At 40.8% G+C, this 19,245-nt stretch overlaps 1 protein-coding gene across 2 annotated transcripts in view; it reads left to right on the plus strand.

Annotated features, from left to right (window-relative positions):
• The first annotated feature begins 1,326 nt into the window (after positions 1–1,326).
• LOC126298717 (rootletin-like) overlaps positions 1,327–19,245 on the plus strand; it is a 58,911-nt gene continuing 40,992 nt past the window's right edge. The window contains exon 1 of one of the 2 annotated variants that reach the window (XM_049990142.1): positions 1,327–1,792. The gene's annotated coding sequence lies outside the window, so the exon portion shown is untranslated. Of the gene's footprint in view, positions 1,885–19,245 lie in introns of both variants that reach the window. The other variant, XM_049990143.1, reaches the window with a different exon arrangement.

The following is a 19,245-nucleotide window of genomic DNA, read 5'->3' on the forward strand; positions in this document are numbered from 1 at the left end:
ATTTCCTTACAGCAGACGACTCCAGAAGATACTTATTGCTGAAAGGTTTTCAGGAATTTCTCTTTAGAACGTTAGGAGCGTCTGTCTGACTTGTGTAGTAGTGTGGGGGTGGAAATTGCATCTTGCAGGAGCCACGAGGTAAAGGGTACATTTCAGATTAATCCGTTGTGCAGAATGACAGAATAGCACCCACACGCTCACAATGTGTTGTGAAGTTTCTGGAGAACGAAAATGTCGCCTATAAACAGAGACCCACAGCACTGCAGTCATCAGCACTCTGGTTGATGCCGTGCTCCTTTACTTTAGGGTGGCATTTGACTTAGCCTCGCACTGGCATTTAGAGGAGAAAAAACGAGCTTACGGAGCGTCGGCCAGATTTCCGTCTAGTTCCAAAACTTTCTTGCAGATAGAACTCAACTCCTTGTTCTTAACGGAACACATTCGACAGAGGTAAAAGTAATTTCAGCAGTACTCCAAGGAAGTGTAATAGTACCGTTACTGTTTACATATACAGAAAATATGATCCACTAGATGATGTCGGAAGCTCCATAAGGCTGTTGCAGATGAAGATTTTGTCTATAAGAATATAGCAACGCCAGCATACTATAGCGATTAGCATGAAAACGTGAGGAGGACTGTGGATCGGTGCAGGGACTGGCAGTTGACCCTTGACGTAAATAGGTGCAACATTTTGTGTGTGCACAGGAGAAGAAATCCAGCAGTGTACCGCTGCACTATGGATAACAAATTACTGGGAGCAGTACCTATGGTAAAATATCTAGGAGTAACGAGCCGGACCGACTTTGAGTGGAATAATCACATAAAACATATAGTAGGAGAAGCAAGTTCCAGACTGAGATTCGCTGAAGGAATCTTAAGGAAATGCAGTTCATCCACGAAAGAAGTGGCTTAAAAACACTTGTTCTACCGATTCTTGAATATTGTTATGCAACCCTTATCAAGCTGGATTAATAGAAGAGAGAGACAGATTGAATGAAGAGCGGCGCGTTTCGTCATAGGGTTGTTTAGTCGGCGTGAGAGCGTTATGGTGATGCTCAACAAACCCCAGTGGAAGATGCTCCAGGATAGGTGTAGTCCATCACGGAGAGGTTTACTACTGAAGTTCCGAGAGAGTGTGTTCATCAAACAACATATTACTTCTTCCCAAATATGTCTCGCGAAATGACTCCAACCCAAAAATTCGATAAGTTAGAGCTAATAGAGAGGTTTACTCAGCAATAATGTTTTCCTCGCGCTATTCGTGAATGCAGAAGGGAAGGGGAATGCCATAGTGGTACCAGAAGTTGGTTGGGGGAAGGAGACCAGACAGCGTGGTCATCGGTCGGTACCAGAAGTACGCTCCGCTACAGGTGGCTTGTGGAGGATAGATGTAGATGTTACCTCTCATTACTAACATAGGAATTTTTAAAGCCATAGGCAACACATTAATATTTTTTAGAGAAACGACTGCTTTACTCTGTTTGCCCTCAGACGACCAACAGATCCTTTTTTTCTGAAACGAAAACTGTTCGTGTTGCCAAAATAATAGGACATGCTTCAATGCCGTACTATTAACGTGCTGCTTAGTCACGAATTGTAACTGATAAACATCAGTTTACGGTTTTAAATCTCTCAATGAAAACCGCAGATGAGACCGCCATGGACTCCGACTTCCTCAAAGCACTGCAAGGCACGAGACTGCCACGGGTTGGCGCCACTGTAGCAATCGTAGCACAGGCTACGCTGTGTTATTTGTTCTCACCTGTCTGCTATAGACTGCGCCTGCAGTACGGTAAGACTTTGACTATATTTTGACATATAAGAGTAGACCTTTTCCTTAAACTGCTAACCTGTTTTTGTTCTGGCATTAATACGTGTTGACAGGTAAGGGAGTTTTAGAACTTATTTGCAAAAGTTATTTCCGCAATTTTACGACAGTGATAGAGACATTAGAGATATGTCAACGGATAAGCTACTAGTATCGGTTTTATTCATGTGTCGTAAATCAGCTTTTAACAACATTCATATAAAGACAAAGTTTCTTGTCGGATCCGCAGATAAACTGTATCTACTATTTCATCTAGGATTTTGTGTTATAGCGCACAACAAGAATGTTAACCTTTTCATAATTAAAAAGCTACTGACACGTTCATCACAGGGAGTTGAGGCGAATTTGATTTACGGAACATGCAAAAAAACTGAACAAAGATACCGCACAGTCTGCGTGGTGTATATAGGAATGTCGTAAATCGTAGGAAGTAGGTGTAGAACAATGTGATATTAATGTGAAAGTCGTTCGAAGTCCTGTCTACGCATGAGATTTATTCATTTTACCTTAAGGAAATGGCTTCAATTGTTTCAGAATAGTTTAACCGCAAATAGTGACCTGGTATATACCATTAGTATTTCTCTCCTGCAATTACCGGAACTGCTTGACCAACCGTTGTCGAATACATGTGTACGATAGCTATATCGTGGGTTATTTCATGACACATTCGTTGTTAACCAATTCACAACCAACTTTCCAACTTAACCTAAAATTCGTAACGTTACAGATCACTGTCATCAGAGTCCGAAAATTAATATGGAAACCAAACATGTCAGTATTCTGCTGTATGTTGATTTGTTAGCCGCACAACGCATAACTGTCATAGTTAAAGCCGATGGTTTTTGCAAATTAGTTCTCATGCCAACTGACATGAAAAAGATTCGTATAAAGTATTTTAACTATCAGTACGGTAAATTAAGTTCGCAAAAATCTCTAAGCTGTAAGTAATGGAATTAAATACTTAAAAAGATAATGCAGCCTTGCGTATTAACTTTGTAATAAATTGAAACTTTCTCAACTTCTGTAGAATCCTACACTGTAACGCATACACTGACGGTGATAGACTAAAAGGCAGAGGGCGCTTCTTAACGTCTGTTATGTTTAGTAATTTGTGTGTTGACTAATAGTACAATACTCAGCATAAAAAAACTGAAAAATGTATCTGGGTACTTTAACATTGATCTGCCTTAATTTTCGTATATTGCCATGTGAACAACGTACGTTGATTTCATAGATGGTTATGAATATCGATTTGAAAATATTAATTGCTTTTAAAGTTGTATTTATTCCTCCCACTGCCCGTTTTAGAATATTATGCCTCGGTGAGGTGACTTCATTGCATAAATAAAGCAATAACAGTTCTGCATCTGACTTTGATGGCCATCTTGTGGCATTCTGCCAGTAGGCAAAAAGCTGTGCAATCAAATTATGCACATAAATTTTGGATTCAGAAGAAAATTTCATCTAGTGCCATAGTGCTGCTGATTACCGTGAAGTCGCATATGCAAAGTGAATATGTCCTTTCGTCAGAAGTCTGACTGTAGTAAGACATTCTGATGCGTGCAGTGATAACAATAAATGACCGGCGCAAGTTATATGTATTTTGAAATTTGCCTTTATTAACGTTAAACGTTCTGTTGCGCACTCGGCGAGAGATTGGTGCTTCATGGCAAAGCGTTTCGGGTTCTGGAAGCAATAGTCTTGAAGAGTGTACTACACACATCCCACTTAGAGGTGACTGCCACTAGAATAATCTATTTTCTTCTTCACCTTAATTTCTACCCCCGATCTTAACTCATGACATTCACCGTGATACGATTCTGTAAAGATCATTCAAACGTTCGTAATACGCATAGCATTAGTCAGCTACTGAAGGCAGAACGTTACGTCAACTTGATTTACACATTTAGCGGGAAGTAAACCTCTGCGGATCGCACAGTATGTCAGTAAGATGACCACTTCACCAGGCAAACGCGAAAGTGACCGCAGACAAAATTGCCTAATACGCAGATGTTATGCAGTTTGCTGATAATTCATTTTGAAGTACATAGTATTAACATATTACCGTACCTGATTAGACAACGGGCCATGTAACGTGAAGTCCATAGGCCATAAGATTTTATTTAACCTGATAAGAACAGCACCTCAGGACCTTACATGTAGCTTCACATTCAGTACGTCTTACATGTTAGTTTAAGAAATTAAACTTTCAACTTAATACATGGTAGTAAATGGTATTAATAGAACTGATTGAAATGTGGCTACTGACAATGTGAATAACAGTACTGAGAACTGTGTTAATAGGTGGTGGTATTTTCAATATACAAGGCGCTCTGAGTGTCCGAAAATCTTGTAAGGATGTTGCAGTGTAGGTTGTGCCTGGAAATAACTACGGAAAAATTACATTGCACCATTTGAGTTAATTAGCATTGAAGTTAGCTAATCAGGCTGCTGCGTGCGCAAATCGAATTGAATCGAATCATTAGTGTCAGCTCTTATCATAGCGTAGATGATAGTGCACGAGACTGCTCAATATTTGGCTCGGATTAGATCCGTATAACCGTCCTATGTCCACTTTTTGTGTCGCACTCTTGTTCGATTCTAGGAAACCAAACGAGGTACACGTCTGGCAGGTTGTAATTGACTAACTTCAGTGCTAAAGAACTCTGAAACGGTGCAACATATAGTTTTTAACCGTTCTGTTCATCCTACTCTGAAACACCCTTACAAGCTTTTCAGGCTGTTTCTGACCACTTAGTATGTCAACTGCGGAAGTTACTCGGTTCTCGGATAGTCAAGAAGGTAGTCTGGTTCTTAGCGCTGAAGAGAAGATAGACGAAGCGATTGAGTGGTGCAGTGGGGAAGAAAGGATTTGATTCTGATAGGGTAGTATTCTGTTAGTACAAGAGCGTTAATATCGAGTGGAGTTGCGAGGGCTACATTGGTGTCCAAAATTAAAGCAACAGACGGAAATTTCGCAAGACTGCGTTTATGTTGCCACAAAAAGCACAAGCAGGTGATAGCAAAGCAGAAATAATGTAAAGAATACAGAACGTAAACTGCTATATGTATAAAGGTAGACCAAAAATTTTTTACAACATAACGGGTTTACACACATTCCGACAACAGGGAACAATACAGGCCTGACAACGACGGGGCATGCTGTGAATATCATCTCTTATTTTGAGACAAGAGCACTCATTCTTCCAGCAGAACTGCTTGCAAGTCTTGGAATGTGGTTGGAGGATGCTTATTTTATGCAATCTCTCCCACGTGCATCCCGACACGCTCTATGGGATTCACATAGAGAGAGCGAGTAGGCCACTCCATGTGTGCAATATCTTCAGTTTCCAAGAAAAATCACCTGTGGTCTAAGAGGTCTAGCGCACCGCAACAATCGCACATGAGGTCCGAAGATCTTGTCGCGATAGCGCACAGGTAAAATTTCATGAAGGGTGTTTTAGTAGTCAATATAATTTCTGTCCACGCCCTTACGGATGCTCTTAGATATCGATCTCTTTCCACGGTGTTTGGGTCACGAAATCGTGTTCCACGATCCCTCCCGATGCAAGTCCGTCAAGAATTACTCTCTAGGCCAACACTGGCCCACTGTTCGAACGTCCAGGTGAAATGTTGACAACTCAAGCCTCCACGTTCCTTTATGTGAAGACACATCACAGGTACACATACCGGTCTCAATCAAGGCCACTACCGAAGCCTTCTGTGCATCGTTTGCCTCGATACAACACATTCAGTGCATGTTGCGAGATCAGATGCCAGCTGCCATGCAGTACTAATTGTAAGACAGTACCTACGTGCCCTTACAGCCAAATAAAGGTCGTCCCTTTCTGGTAACACGTAGTGGGCCTTTCCATTATCTACAGGATACAGTTCGTCTCCACAAACTGTCGGCACGTCCGAGAAACAAAGATTTACATTAATCCATCGGGCCACATCACTTGGCGACTGTCCTGCTTCAATTCTTCCTATAGCCCTCCAGCGCAGAGCGCCTGGTAGGCGCCTTCTCTATAACCATACCGCAACGTCTGTGACTGTCTACATCTATTGTGGATGTTGGACTACCCCGTTTGGGTGGTGTCCTGACGTTATCGTTGTAGTGGTTTTTCGTCGACTGGAGTGCTATCTTCCATGCAGAACACGATTGTACGGACACCTGTTGACTGTTTGCATGATTAAATCGTGAATTAAAGACAGTACAGGGAAATCTTAGTTTGTTGCTTAAATTTTGAACACCAGTGTATACACGCTGCAATGGTTAATGATATGGGCAATCGCTGCGCTTGCTTTCACGTAGTCGGGATGACTGGCTACATAACGGTGAAATGTTATCCAAAGTCGAACGCCACAAAACTTAGTACGCTGGGGTACCAGTGGCAAGCGCCTTTGTCTTTCCCGAAAAATAAGTTACAGAATATCACTGTGTATAATTGGAAATAGAACTGTTAGTGAAAGTTGTTCAGGCGAAAAGTTTTCTATTTTTTGTAGTACATAGATAAGCTGAATGCTTCTTGCACGTAGTAGCTGTATATTCAGCTCATTTCAGGTTTTCATCTCTTAAAACTCCTACATTCTTAGCTGAGGGGGAGAGAAATATACATTAGTTCCATTTTGGATTAAAAATAGCAAGGATTCCCGATATTTCGGGCTAATGAGTCTAGAATGATCAAGTAGGATCGCTTCGGTTTTGTGTGGATTGAACTTACACTATATTCTATGTTCATTTCCATAATGCACAACGCATTGTTGACAGGATGTCAGGTACGAGGATAATCATTGCAGTGCATTGTGAAAGAAATTTACGCTACTACGTTTCTCTTATGCAATATCGAATTGCACTGTGTGCGAGGCTTTCCTGAAATGTATAAAGCACATGACAGTAACCTCTTGCCTGTCCTTGGCTATCTTCAGGCCATTTGTCACTTTATTAAAGCAGATGTTCTGCGATGTTGGCGAGAACTTGTTTGATATTCGTGTAGCACATTGTATTTAGCTAGTTAATGAAATGTATTTTCCATTACAGTACGGAGGAATACAAAGGGGACTTTCTAGAGGATGCTGTGGCAGCGTCCTTTCTGGATAATGGCTTAAACCGTTTCCAGGTTTCAAGGAAAGCGCTTGTGGTCAGGGTGTTTGAAGATAAGCTGTAAGAGAATAGATCGTCAATGTTCGATCATGTGGACTGTAATGCAACATGTCCAGTAAAGAATTTTATCTGCATGATGGATTGTTGAGAATATTGCCAGTATAACGCTTAGGACAGATTTTCCGTCGCTCCCGTTAAGCTCCTTCAAGCAATAGTTTTTCATTTGTGCTGTGGCTGTAGTGCTGGTTGTTTTTCCTCTGGGGCAATGGGGTCAGCTGTAGATTTTTACATCTGTTAGCTGTGGTAGAGGTTCCCTTAACGTTTCCAGTTTCCAGGGCAGCATATCGCACCCCGGCAAAAATGTTGTAATTGAGATCTCAATTTAAATACTCCTATAAAACTTACGATATAGTATAAGCTTCCATAAAATTTCAAGTAAGTATTGTTGATAGTAAATTTCATTGTACTTTTCGTGCACGTTGGGCACGTCACACGTATTTTTGAGTGACAAACTAAAGGTGCCATGGTTCGGCTTAACATTTTCCCTGCCAGGGTGCCATATGTCATATTCCAGTAAGTTACTAAATCGATTCTGTCTTGTTCGGGAACGGGAAGGAAGCGTCAGCTGTAGGTTCAAATAGACGGATGTGGTTTGAATATGTGATAGAGGGTTTTTTTGGTGTGCCAATGAACAGATAATGAAGTGTCGTTGGCACACACACCATCTGCAGATTTTTGAGGTTCTGAGATTGTGTTGTAAATGTATTGAGGCTGTGACGGTTATTTGTGCGTAAGTGCGAGCTTAATTACCGTCACATCTGAATAAGGGAGGATACATTTGAATTTAGTAGCAGTGTGGGAGAGGGGTTGCTGTTCGACAGAAAATGTTTACCAGCATTACCTGCTCTTATGTGGGTAGGACACTTCAAGAGTGAGTTTAGAAACAGGCGAACTCGCCTAGGCTACTTTCGGACGTTCGTGTAGGATATGTGAACCACCTCTGTTGGTGTCGTGGGATTTACTACGAGCAGTGGCGCACAAAACCTGTCAGAGGCCCGGGCCGACAAAACAATTGAGGCTCCCCTTGCTGCCCACCCTCACCGCACATGCGTTCTCAGTTTCAAACGCAAATGGAAGTAAGTCCCACATTGCTTATTTTGTGTCGTGATAATTTACAAGGTATAAAACTTTTACGTAACACTGAAAGTGACTGCTCTCGTAATCTCTGCTTTTATTTAATAGCTATGTTGCCGCTTATACGACAGAAATCATTACATGGTTTCTGTTGTTCGAATCTATTATTTGTTTCGCAACTAAGTCGGCATAGAGCGAGCGCGGTGTATAAAAATGAATCCTTATTTCCCAAACCAAGAGCAAGGTCACTGTCTACATAAAACTTCGTTCAGTGCATGGTGGAGTGTACTTTACTTACGGATTTCAACAAAAGCCACAGTGTTGCCCCAGTCTTGAAGTTTTGTACATTTGATCTTCAAAACAAGGGGAACCTCACCGTCTACGTGAAATTTCATACGGTGTATGGCGGAGAGTACCTTACAACAGAATTACACCCCTTTTGACTGATCAGCTTGGGAGTTGGCGTATGTATGTGTGTTTTAGTGGTGAAGGCATTTACAAAAGCCAACGTAAGCTGGATGGCGGAGGGTTGGCCTACCTTTAAATAAATGCAACATCGTTTCGTCAATCAGCATGGAAGTTGGCAGATATACGTATTTTTTCATAGATGGGGAAAGAGGAGATGGCATGGCAGAGGCGGAGGAGGATATACGGAGAGAGGAGAACGTTATAGGGGCGTGGAGGGGGGATGAGGTGCACTCAGAAGTGAGAGAAGCAGATCAAAAGAGAGGGAGCAGCAGGTTAAGATATAGTTGGAAGGTGGTGAATGACCAATGGAACACTGTGATAAATATTTAAATTAGGGGAGTTATTCTGAATTTGATGTACTATTAGAAGCGGAGGAGGGGGCAGGAAGTGTTGTGGAGGGGGGGGTCAGATGGAGGAGATGGGAAGAGATGGATGGATGGGTGGAAGGAGGAGGTGGATAGAGATAGAGAGAGATAGAGATAGAGATAGAGAGAGATAGAGATAGAGAGAGATAGAGATAGAGAGAGATAGAGATAGAGATAGAGATAGAGATAGAGATAGAGATAGAGATAGAGAGAGATAGAGATAGAGAGAGATAGAGATAGATAGAGATAGAGATAGAGAGAGATAGAGATAGAGAGAGATAGAGATAGAGAGAGATAGAGATAGAGATAGAGAGATAGAGATAGAGAGAGATAGAGATAGAGATAGAGATAGAGATAGAGAGAGATAGAGATAGAGAGAGATAGAGAGAGATAGAGATAGAGAGAGATAGAGATAGAGAGAGATAGAGATAGAGATAGAGAGAGATAGAGATAGAGAGAGATAGAGAGAGATAGAGATAGAGAGAGATAGAGATAGAGAGAGATAGAGATAGAGAGAGATAGAGATAGAGAGAGATAGAGATAGAGAGAGATAGAGATAGAGAGAGATAGAGATAGAGAGAGATAGAGATAGAGAGAGATAGAGATAGAGAGAGATAGAGATAGAGAGAGATAGAGATAGAGATAGAGAGAGATAGAGATAGAGAGAGATAGAGATAGAGAGAGATAGAGATAGAGAGAGATAGAGATAGAGAGAGATAGAGATAGAGAGAGATAGAGATAGAGAGAGATAGAGATAGAGAGAGATAGAGATAGAGAGAGATAGAGATAGAGAGAGATAGAGATAGAGAGAGATAGAGATAGAGAGAGATAGAGATAGAGAGAGATAGAGATAGAGAGAGATAGAGATAGAGATAGAGAGAGATAGAGATAGAGAGAGATAGAGATAGAGAGAGATAGAGAGAGATAGAGATAGAGAGAGATAGAGATAGAGAGAGATAGAGATAGAGAGAGATAGAGATAGAGAGAGATAGAGAGAGATAGAGATAGAGAGAGATAGAGATAGAGAGAGATAGAGATAGAGAGAGATAGAGATAGAGAGAGATAGAGATAGAGAGAGATAGAGATAGAGAGAGATAGAGAGAGATAGAGATAGAGAGAGATAGAGATAGAGAGAGATAGAGATAGAGAGAGATAGAGATAGAGAGAGATAGAGATAGAGAGAGATAGAGATAGAGAGAGATAGAGATAGAGAGAGATAGAGATAGAGAGAGATAGAGATAGAGAGAGATAGAGATAGAGAGAGATAGAGATAGAGAGAGATAGAGATAGAGAGAGATAGAGATAGAGAGAGATAGAGATAGAGAGAGATAGAGATAGAGAGAGATAGAGATAGAGAGAGATAGAGATAGAGAGAGATAGAGATAGAGAGAGATAGAGATAGAGAGAGATAGAGATAGAGAGAGATAGAGATAGAGAGAGATAGAGATAGAGAGAGATAGAGATAGAGAGAGATAGAGATAGAGAGAGATAGAGATAGAGAGAGATAGAGATAGAGAGAGATAGAGATAGAGAGAGATAGAGATAGAGAGAGATAGAGATAGAGATAGAGAGAGATAGAGAGAGATAGAGAGAGATAGAGAGAGATAGAGAGAGATAGAGAGAGATAGAGAGAGATAGAGATAGAGAGAGATAGAGAGAGATAGAGAGAGATAGAGAGAGATAGAGAGAGATAGAGAGAGATAGAGATAGAGAGAGATAGAGAGAGATAGAGAGAGATAGAGAGAGATAGAGAGAGATAGAGAGAGATAGAGAGAGATAGAGAGAGATAGAGAGAGATAGAGAGAGATAGAGAGAGATAGAGAGAGATAGAGAGAGATAGAGAGAGAGAGAGATAGAGAGAGAGAGAGAGAGAGAGAGATATGAATAAATGGACAAGAGCAGAGGGAAGAGGGGATGAAGTGACATAAAACTGTGATGAATAAATATCTTGAAAACCCTGGGTTGACTGTTAGTAATCAAAGATTTACGCGACAATGAGCGTGTCCATCTGAAAGAAATTACAGTATATTTTCCTTTGGTTAGATGTGGCGTATCAAGTCTCGATAACTAGAGTGTTCTTGATGTCTACAGACCATAAAATTCGTTTCTTAATATAGATGACTCCAGCAAAGTTAATCTATTTGGAATTTCATCTTCAGAAAATGAACTACATAATAATCAGCTGAAAAATGCTCCTGTTGAAGCACAATAAAGGCAAATATGATCGTGTTTAAAAGACTGACACAAAATTGGGCAACCAGCTGTCGGAGTCCTCATTCCGCCTTCCTCACGAAAAATTCTGGGAGCTTCACAGGACAAGTGACCATGTTATGTAAGAAATTTTTACCAAGTAAAATTTCAGTTTGCTGAGTTAAAAATTCAATCAATAGCAGATTTTGTATTAAAACTTCAGAAATACCGTTAAAAGCGTACTTTTGTGAATGAGATCCGCCAAATACAAATAATTAGTTTCGTATGACATATGACGAACCTCCAGAATCGGCAAGTTAACTTTGCGAATTTACTGATGCTGGTAAAATTTGTGCTGTATTTACACATACTGTTTTCAAACATATTTTTAAGGCCCACAGCAAATCCCAGAATTTTTCATACAGAACATCAGGGTAAATTTTTCATCATCCAACTTTTCGAATCTCGACACCCTCCGTGGTAATGCTCATGTTTCAGACTACAAATAATTATCGTAACAGTGAACTTTCCGACTGACATGAAAATAAGAACATCCCTTCACATTTTATCCAGGCTTAGGACTGGCTATCCACGTAGTACATAGGCATGTTTAAATGATTTTCATTTTATTTTTTGTTTTTGTTATTGTTCAACATTACAGTAGCAAATTGATAACTTTTTCTTATCAATCTTAATTTCTTATTCAATTTTTTGTAAAAAGGATAGAGATTTTAAACGTCTTGTTAAAGCTCCAGTCTTCATGTTTTCATAATGTCTTTTAATCTTTTGTCAAGATCTATGTACCTTTCTTTTTGAAGAGGTAGGCCAATGGAATCTCTTTTAATTTTGAAAATAGCATTATCCTCCTTCAGCTTCTGAATCAGAAAGTACACATTTGGATGTTTCTGATTTATTTTCAGTTTTCTATGCCAACCTTAGACAGTATTCTTCGTTCTGTGTCGTTGATTAAAAACATTCCACATTTCAATAGGTATATTAGGATTTTCCATCCACCGTTCAACCATGTAGTCTACAAATTCTGTGATTTTCTCTGCACTGGGATTTTGTTCCATTATTAAAATCAAAGCTTCATCGACAGTGTTAAGTGAAAGACGTGCCACTGCAGCACGCATGCGACAAAACAATGGGACTTCCTCCCTATCCTTGTAGTCTTCCGTTAATCTCAGTTCCTGTATCTTCTTCCACAGACGCTGGTTGAAGTGAAAATTACAACCGGAAAGTTGTTTCAGGGAACACTGAATTCATTGCTTTAATTGTAGCCATTTCAAAATGTAGCACTGCAGTTTTTGGTGATCACACAGGTATCTTAATTTCAATCCAGAAAAGTCTTTCATATGAATTTTGACTTTTTTCTAGCAGCAAAGCAAATAAAACAGGAAATATTAGTTGCCTGTTCTGTACTTCTGATATCGACATGGATGGTGTACAATTGTTCGAACTGTTTCGAACAGCTGTCAAATGTCCCATCCATAAGCACAGCTCCATTGACACAAAGGATTTTCCCTGTTTCTTCACAAGCAAATAATAGAAGTCCCTTGCCTGGAACAGAGCCATCATCAATCTTCAAAAAACTATTACCTTCCGTTAACTTCAAAAGGTTTTCGCTAAGGTAAATTTCCGAACTAGAGCCAGGGTTCTGGGTTGTCCCAATAGCTCCTCTCCTCGACTTGTTCAATTGAATCTTGGAACTGCCATAATTTGGAATATATCCAACGAATTCTAATCCTTTATCTTTCAGTCTTGAAAGTCCTACTTAAATTTTGGCTACAGGCACTATCTTTTCTTCACGAACTTTTTCTGCAGTTAGTCTTTCCTTTATCTCCACATCTGTTTTGTCAGGTGGACAAGAATTTTGCTGTTGAGCAACAATTTCACCATTAGCAATTTTTAAACGGCCTTCGCACCTACTCCGTTCATAATTGACACACATCCAGTTAGTATATTCATCTTTCCTGTAAATACGATAGCGATGACCATCCTTGATAAGACACAGCCTCACTTTCGTTTTTATCACTTCCATCGTGTACACTGCATAGAGCAGAAGTCGTATAGGAAAACGTACTGAACGAAAGCTATCGACGACGACACTGTCTGTGAAACGGTGACAACACCTGCACTGAGGGTGAGCGACTGGGGTAGACAAGCAGTGGGGGAGGCTCAGTTCGCAAACACCTCGTTAAGCAACCAGTTGCTCGGGACAGCTTCGCTACCTGCTCCGTCCTTGTAGGAAACCCCACGTAGCCCCTCTGTTAAGGGGTAAGAAAAAATACAGGGTGGTCGACTGATCGTAACCAGGCCAAATATCTCAAGACATAAGCGTCAAACGGAAAAATTGCAGAGAACTAAACTTGTCTAGCTTGAAGTGGGAAACCAGATAGCGCTATGGTTGACCTGGTAAATGGCGCTGCCATAGGTCAAACGGACATCAACTGCGTTTTCTTTAAATAGGAACCCCATTTTTTATTGCATATTCGTGTAGTACGTAAAGAAATATGAATGTTTTAGTTGGACCACTTTTTCGCTTTGTGATAGATGGCGCTGTAATAGTCACAAACATATGGCTCACAACTTTAGACGAACAGCTGGTAACAGGTAGGTTTTTAAAATATAGAATGTAGGTACGTTTGAACATTTTAGCTTCGGTTGTTCCAATGTGATACATGTACCTTTGTGAACTTCTCATTTCTGACAAGGCGTGCTGCTATAGCGTGATTACCTGTAAATACCACATTAATGCAATAAATGCTCAAAATGTCAATCTCAATGCATTTGGCAATACGTGTAACGACATTCCTCTCAACAGCTAGTAGTTCCTTCCGTAATGTTAGCACATGCAATGACAATGCACTGACGCATGTTGTCAGGCGTTGTTGGTGGATGGCGATAGCAAATATTCAACTTTCCCACATCAAGAAATCCAGGGACGTCAGATGCGGTGAACGTGCGGGCCATGGTATGATGCTTCGACGTCCAATCCACCTGTCATGAAATATGATATTCAATACCTCTTCAACTGCACGCGAGCTATGTGCCGGACATCCATCCTGTCTGAAGTACATCGCCATTCTGTCATGCAGTGAAACATCCTGTAGTAACATCGGTAGAACATTAAGTAGGAAATGACCATACACTGCACATTTTAGATTGCCATCGATGTAATGGGGGCTAATTATCCTTCCTCCCATAATGCCGCACCATACATTGACCCGCCAAGGTCGCTGATGTTCCCCTTGTCGCAGCCATCGTCGATTTTTCCTTTGCACAATAGGGCATATTATGCTGGTTTACGTTACCGCTGTTGGTGAATGACGCTTCATCGATAAATAGAACGCGTGTAAAAATGTCATCGTCCCGTAATTTCTCTTGTGCTCAGTGGTAGAATTGTACACGACGTTCAAAGTCGTCGCCATACAATTCCTGGTGCAAAGAAATATGGTAAGGGTGCAGTCGATGTCGATGTAGCATTCTCAACACACATTTCTGAGATTCCCGATTCTCGCGCAATTTGTCTGCTAATGATGTGCGGATTAGCAACGACAGCAGCTAAAACACCTACTTGGGCATTGTTGCAGGTCGTGGTTGGCGTTTCACATGTGACTGAACACGTCATGTTTCCTTAAATAACGTGTCCGGACACTTGGATGATGTCGTCCAGGATACCGAGCACTAACATAACACACGCCCGTTGGACATTTTGATCACAATAGCCATACATCAACACGATATCGACCTTTTCCGCAATTGGTAAACGATCCATTTTAACACGGGTATTGTATCACGAAGCAAATACCGTCCGGTACTGGCTGAATGTGAAGTAATACCACGTACTTACACGTTTGACTATTATAGCGCCATCTATCACAAAGCGAAAAAAGTGGTGCAACTAAAACATTCATATTTGTTTACATACTACACGAATATGTAATATTAAATGGGGGTTCCTATTAAAAAAAACGCAGTTGATATCCGTTTGACCTATGGCAGCGCCATCTAGTTTCCCCCTTCAAGCTAGAAGAGTTTAGTCCTTCATAGTTTTTTCGTTTGATGCTTATTTCGTGAGATTTGGCCCAGTCACTATCAATGGACCACCCTGTATACAATCGTCTTCAATGCAGTTATATGCGTAGCACTAGACATAACTTGTCAAAACGTATGTATGCTATCCGCTGCCGCCCTACACCGTCCATCTATTGCATCTGTCGTTTATTACACACAGCCGTCTTAGACATATGGAGCTGGTGGAATGACTGATTTGAGTCACGGCTCGAATAGCTTTTTATGAACATCTAAATGTTGAAATATATGGTGGAATCCCTAAAAAAAGCAGGTGAGGATTGAAAATTTGTGTGTGCAACGTGAGGTTGATTGGTTTAGTTTGAGGTTGAAAATAAGCATAACTGAGGCAGCCGAACATTAGGGATCCAAGGGACACAAAGCACCTTCCAAGCGTTCCCCGTTCGGTCCACTGCTGTAGTCGGCCCGGTTACTGCCCGCGGTGAGGTTAACTCCAATTTTTTCGCATCCAAAAGAGCTACAGTCTTATTGCGAGACCAATCAAAAAGCCTCATTCTGATACAGATTTCAGGCACCATCTGCAGCCTATGGTCATGAGCAATATGTAGTTTACTCGGTTTCAGGGGATCTTTTTAAACTCGTTAGGCCTAGCCATTAATAGAGTGGGATCATTGGTAGTTTGGAGCTCCAGTGTTAGGTGCATGATGAAGCCGCTTAGGGCTATGGCTGCCAGGGTGTGGGACATCTGGTGTGCATGTTCCGCGTACTGGGGAGTCATCTCAATTGTGGAACAGGTGTGTCGCTTCGGTTCTGAAGATTTTCCTCTCTGGTGTTTATCTGCAGTAAAAAAAATTACTCTTGCTAGAATGATGTTCACCATCTGCAGCATAGCTGATAGTACAAATTGCGGATCAAGGCACAGAGGCGGTGGTAGGATTTGAATCGGCTGTTTTGCGTTAATGGGGATTGCAAATTCCCTGACTTGTCATACGGTGGTATTGGGATCCGCTAAATAGATCAGGAATCCACTAAACACCTGATGTTGCTACACAGGAGCGAAGGCTGTGTGCCCTGGACTGGCAGAGTTTTTAGCGACAGTATGACCCCGAAATATCAAACAAGAGTATAGTCTCAAAAGGATCCAGGCGTGAGTATACTCACAAAACATCTGCGTCATAGTTGTAAATTTAAACTCTCGTAACTGTAGGGCGCAGAACCAAAAATTCAAACACCTATGGAAAGCATTAAAACAAAATCATTGTAGGTAATGAAAGCTGGCTAAAGCCGGAGATAAGTTCTGTCCACTTTCTTCACTAAGGACGTAACGGTGTACATAAATTATAAATTCAGTTCGTCACGTGTTTGTTGCTTTTAGTAGCTTGTCTTGTGAAATGGAAGCAGAAAATTCCGAAGTTAGCAGGGATAGGAGTTATACCCGGCAATCCAAATAAATTCCCATCTACCGACCACCTCCCACACTGCCTCGACACATATGTTATTGAAAGGATAAAAGCAAATTTAGTTTTGAATAAGTACCCGACTCATTCACTTAATTCTCGGTGGCATCTAAGTCTGGATAAGTGCGCAGAAATAAATTTTAAAGTCGCTGGTTGGCATAAAACAGTCCGAAATTATAGCAAGTGCTGTATGAAAATTATTCTGACCAATTTTCACTAAGACACACTAAGTGTAAATGATTGCGGAAATACATTGGAACTGAAATCTTACTCTGCAGCAGAGTGAAAATCTCATTTTGAATGCATTAGAACTTCCAGCGATACTCAATCAAGGGAAGAGAGAGCTTGTCGTGACTGACGCAGGTATTAGTGACAGAAAGGTCGCTGTAGAGACTGAATACCGTTATGCCTGAACTCGTGAAAAATAAACGCAAAATATATCAATTAAAAAAGATGAAAATTCCCTTGACCTTTTCTTTAAAAAAGCTTTCATTCTTTCCACACTATGTAACGGTCGACCAAAGGGGCCCAAATTCATAGTAATACTGATGGCAAATGAGTTCTGTACCTAGAAAATTAATAAGACATGGGAAACACCCTCTGTGGTACTCAACGGGCTAGAGCGGTTGCAGAAGCAAGGCAGCAAAATCTGACAAACTTTACATGTGCTATGGTAGTTTCCAAAACTAAACTGTCTTGAAATTTGGCAGAAATCTGATGTTCTGGCTGTATGCAAGGCACAATAGTTACTTTCACTCGTGATAGCATAGTTAATGTTCACCACAGTGCTGCTACAACAGTGTTCCACTAAACACGGTTTTCAGAAATTATCACCAAAGAATATGGAATAAATATTAAAGAATGTAAATCAAGAACAGCTGCAACATTTGTAATTGACTGGCAGATGTCCTCGAAGCAACGTCACATTATAAAGGAAAGTTCTCTGCTACAGATTGTATACGAATTGGATTCCTTTTGGAGTACGCTGATGGAGCAGCTCCATATTTAGGAATCGTATACAACCGTTCGCTCGACGAAATACACGTACTTAGGGATTCGCATGTTGAAAGGTCCACACAAATGCAAAAGAAGGGAAATAATCTGCTGAATTACAAGCCCTTATCATTGACATGGACTTCTAGTAAGCGCGCGAGCTCTCACACAAGACTGTTTTCTTCTATTTCGCAATGTTCGAACAATCTATTGACACAACCAACGCGGGTTGATAAAATACTGTTCATGCAAAACACGACTGGATCTTTATTCGCACTAAATGACATACATGTCATCTTATGCTGATTCCATATTTCTAATTTTCCAGAAGGTTTTTTATGCTGTTATCTTCGAAAATCAATTCCCACATCAATGATGGAAGTTTAACAAATGAACTAAAATTCGTCCCAAGGCCAGGACTTGAAAGCAAGTCACCTTCTTCCTAGGCAAGTGTGCAAGACATTACACCACCACAGCATTTTAATTAACACAGCTGCATGGACTGCACTAGTCTGTCCTCCCTGACACAAATTTCATTTCACATTTTCAGCTTATTTTCAGCTTCTTAGCTCGTCGCTATTCCCGAAGCTATCCGGTATTGGAATAGCACCCTAACATTGGACGTAATGTGGCGATCCTGCCTGTACCTCAGACGTATTGCGAGGTGCCGGGGCTAGCAGTGTATTTTAACACAATTCTTCTAGAATCTTCATATGGAAATGATGCTCTAAGCCCCTCCCCCCCCCCTTTTCTAACTCCGACTTTTGCTGTTGCACATAGATTAAGAAGAAACGCTGACTATAATCGACCCTGCAAGTGGAGTAGAAAAGTTTGGTACCTTCAATAATTTAATTTGATAGAAATTAATTTGATAAAGGAAAGTTTCATTAACGTAGTGAGAAATGAAAGGGTTGTTTTACCGATCCACAGAATGAAAGTTCTGTTCAAAATAACAATTTGATTTATGACTAAACTCAAAATAATAAAACACATGAAACATTTAAAATACGTCAAATTGGATACTCAAATGTTGTGAAGGTGAAGTTGTCCATAAACTAGCTTGTGACGTTTATGACCAAGTGGTATGTGGAGCCAATTCCTTTCAACTCGAATCTTAAGAGAAACACTCAGCCAACCCAACATTAATTGCTGCTACAGTAGTGAGAACTCAATGAACTTCCAAGACAGAACCATGTAAGAACAGACGGGAACAGGTGCACTCTGCTGAGCTTTATCACAGAGCAAAATTCTCTAATCTGCCGGTGCTGCGGACATACATTACCAAGCTGTCTTAACTGCAAGGACACGATCTGGCGTACCAGAGGCAGATGGCTGGTTGCTTCGACGTCCCGTCATGGTGGTGATAATGTCGCGAGTATAGCCCGAGACATTATCCTGGTCTGGTTGTTCCAGACTAAAGACTTCCTATCAATACAAATGCGCCTCTGAGGGAGACGAAGAAGGCTCGAAACACAATCACTGACGGTACAGTGACTGATTTTAACAAGCGAAGTCACACAGTAACTCAGTCAACTTTAACCAGAACTACTAAAGACGTACAACATAGGCCGCTTGTACGCTGAACGCTCAATTGCCAACTGTACTCGAAAAGTTATGTAGAAGTCGAAACTTCAGCAATTTCGTCGCCAGTTACAATTACAGCTAAGTATG

This window comes from Schistocerca gregaria, chromosome X (genome assembly GCF_023897955.1).
Source record: "Schistocerca gregaria isolate iqSchGreg1 chromosome X, iqSchGreg1.2, whole genome shotgun sequence".
NCBI lineage: Eukaryota > Metazoa > Arthropoda > Insecta > Orthoptera > Acrididae > Schistocerca > Schistocerca gregaria.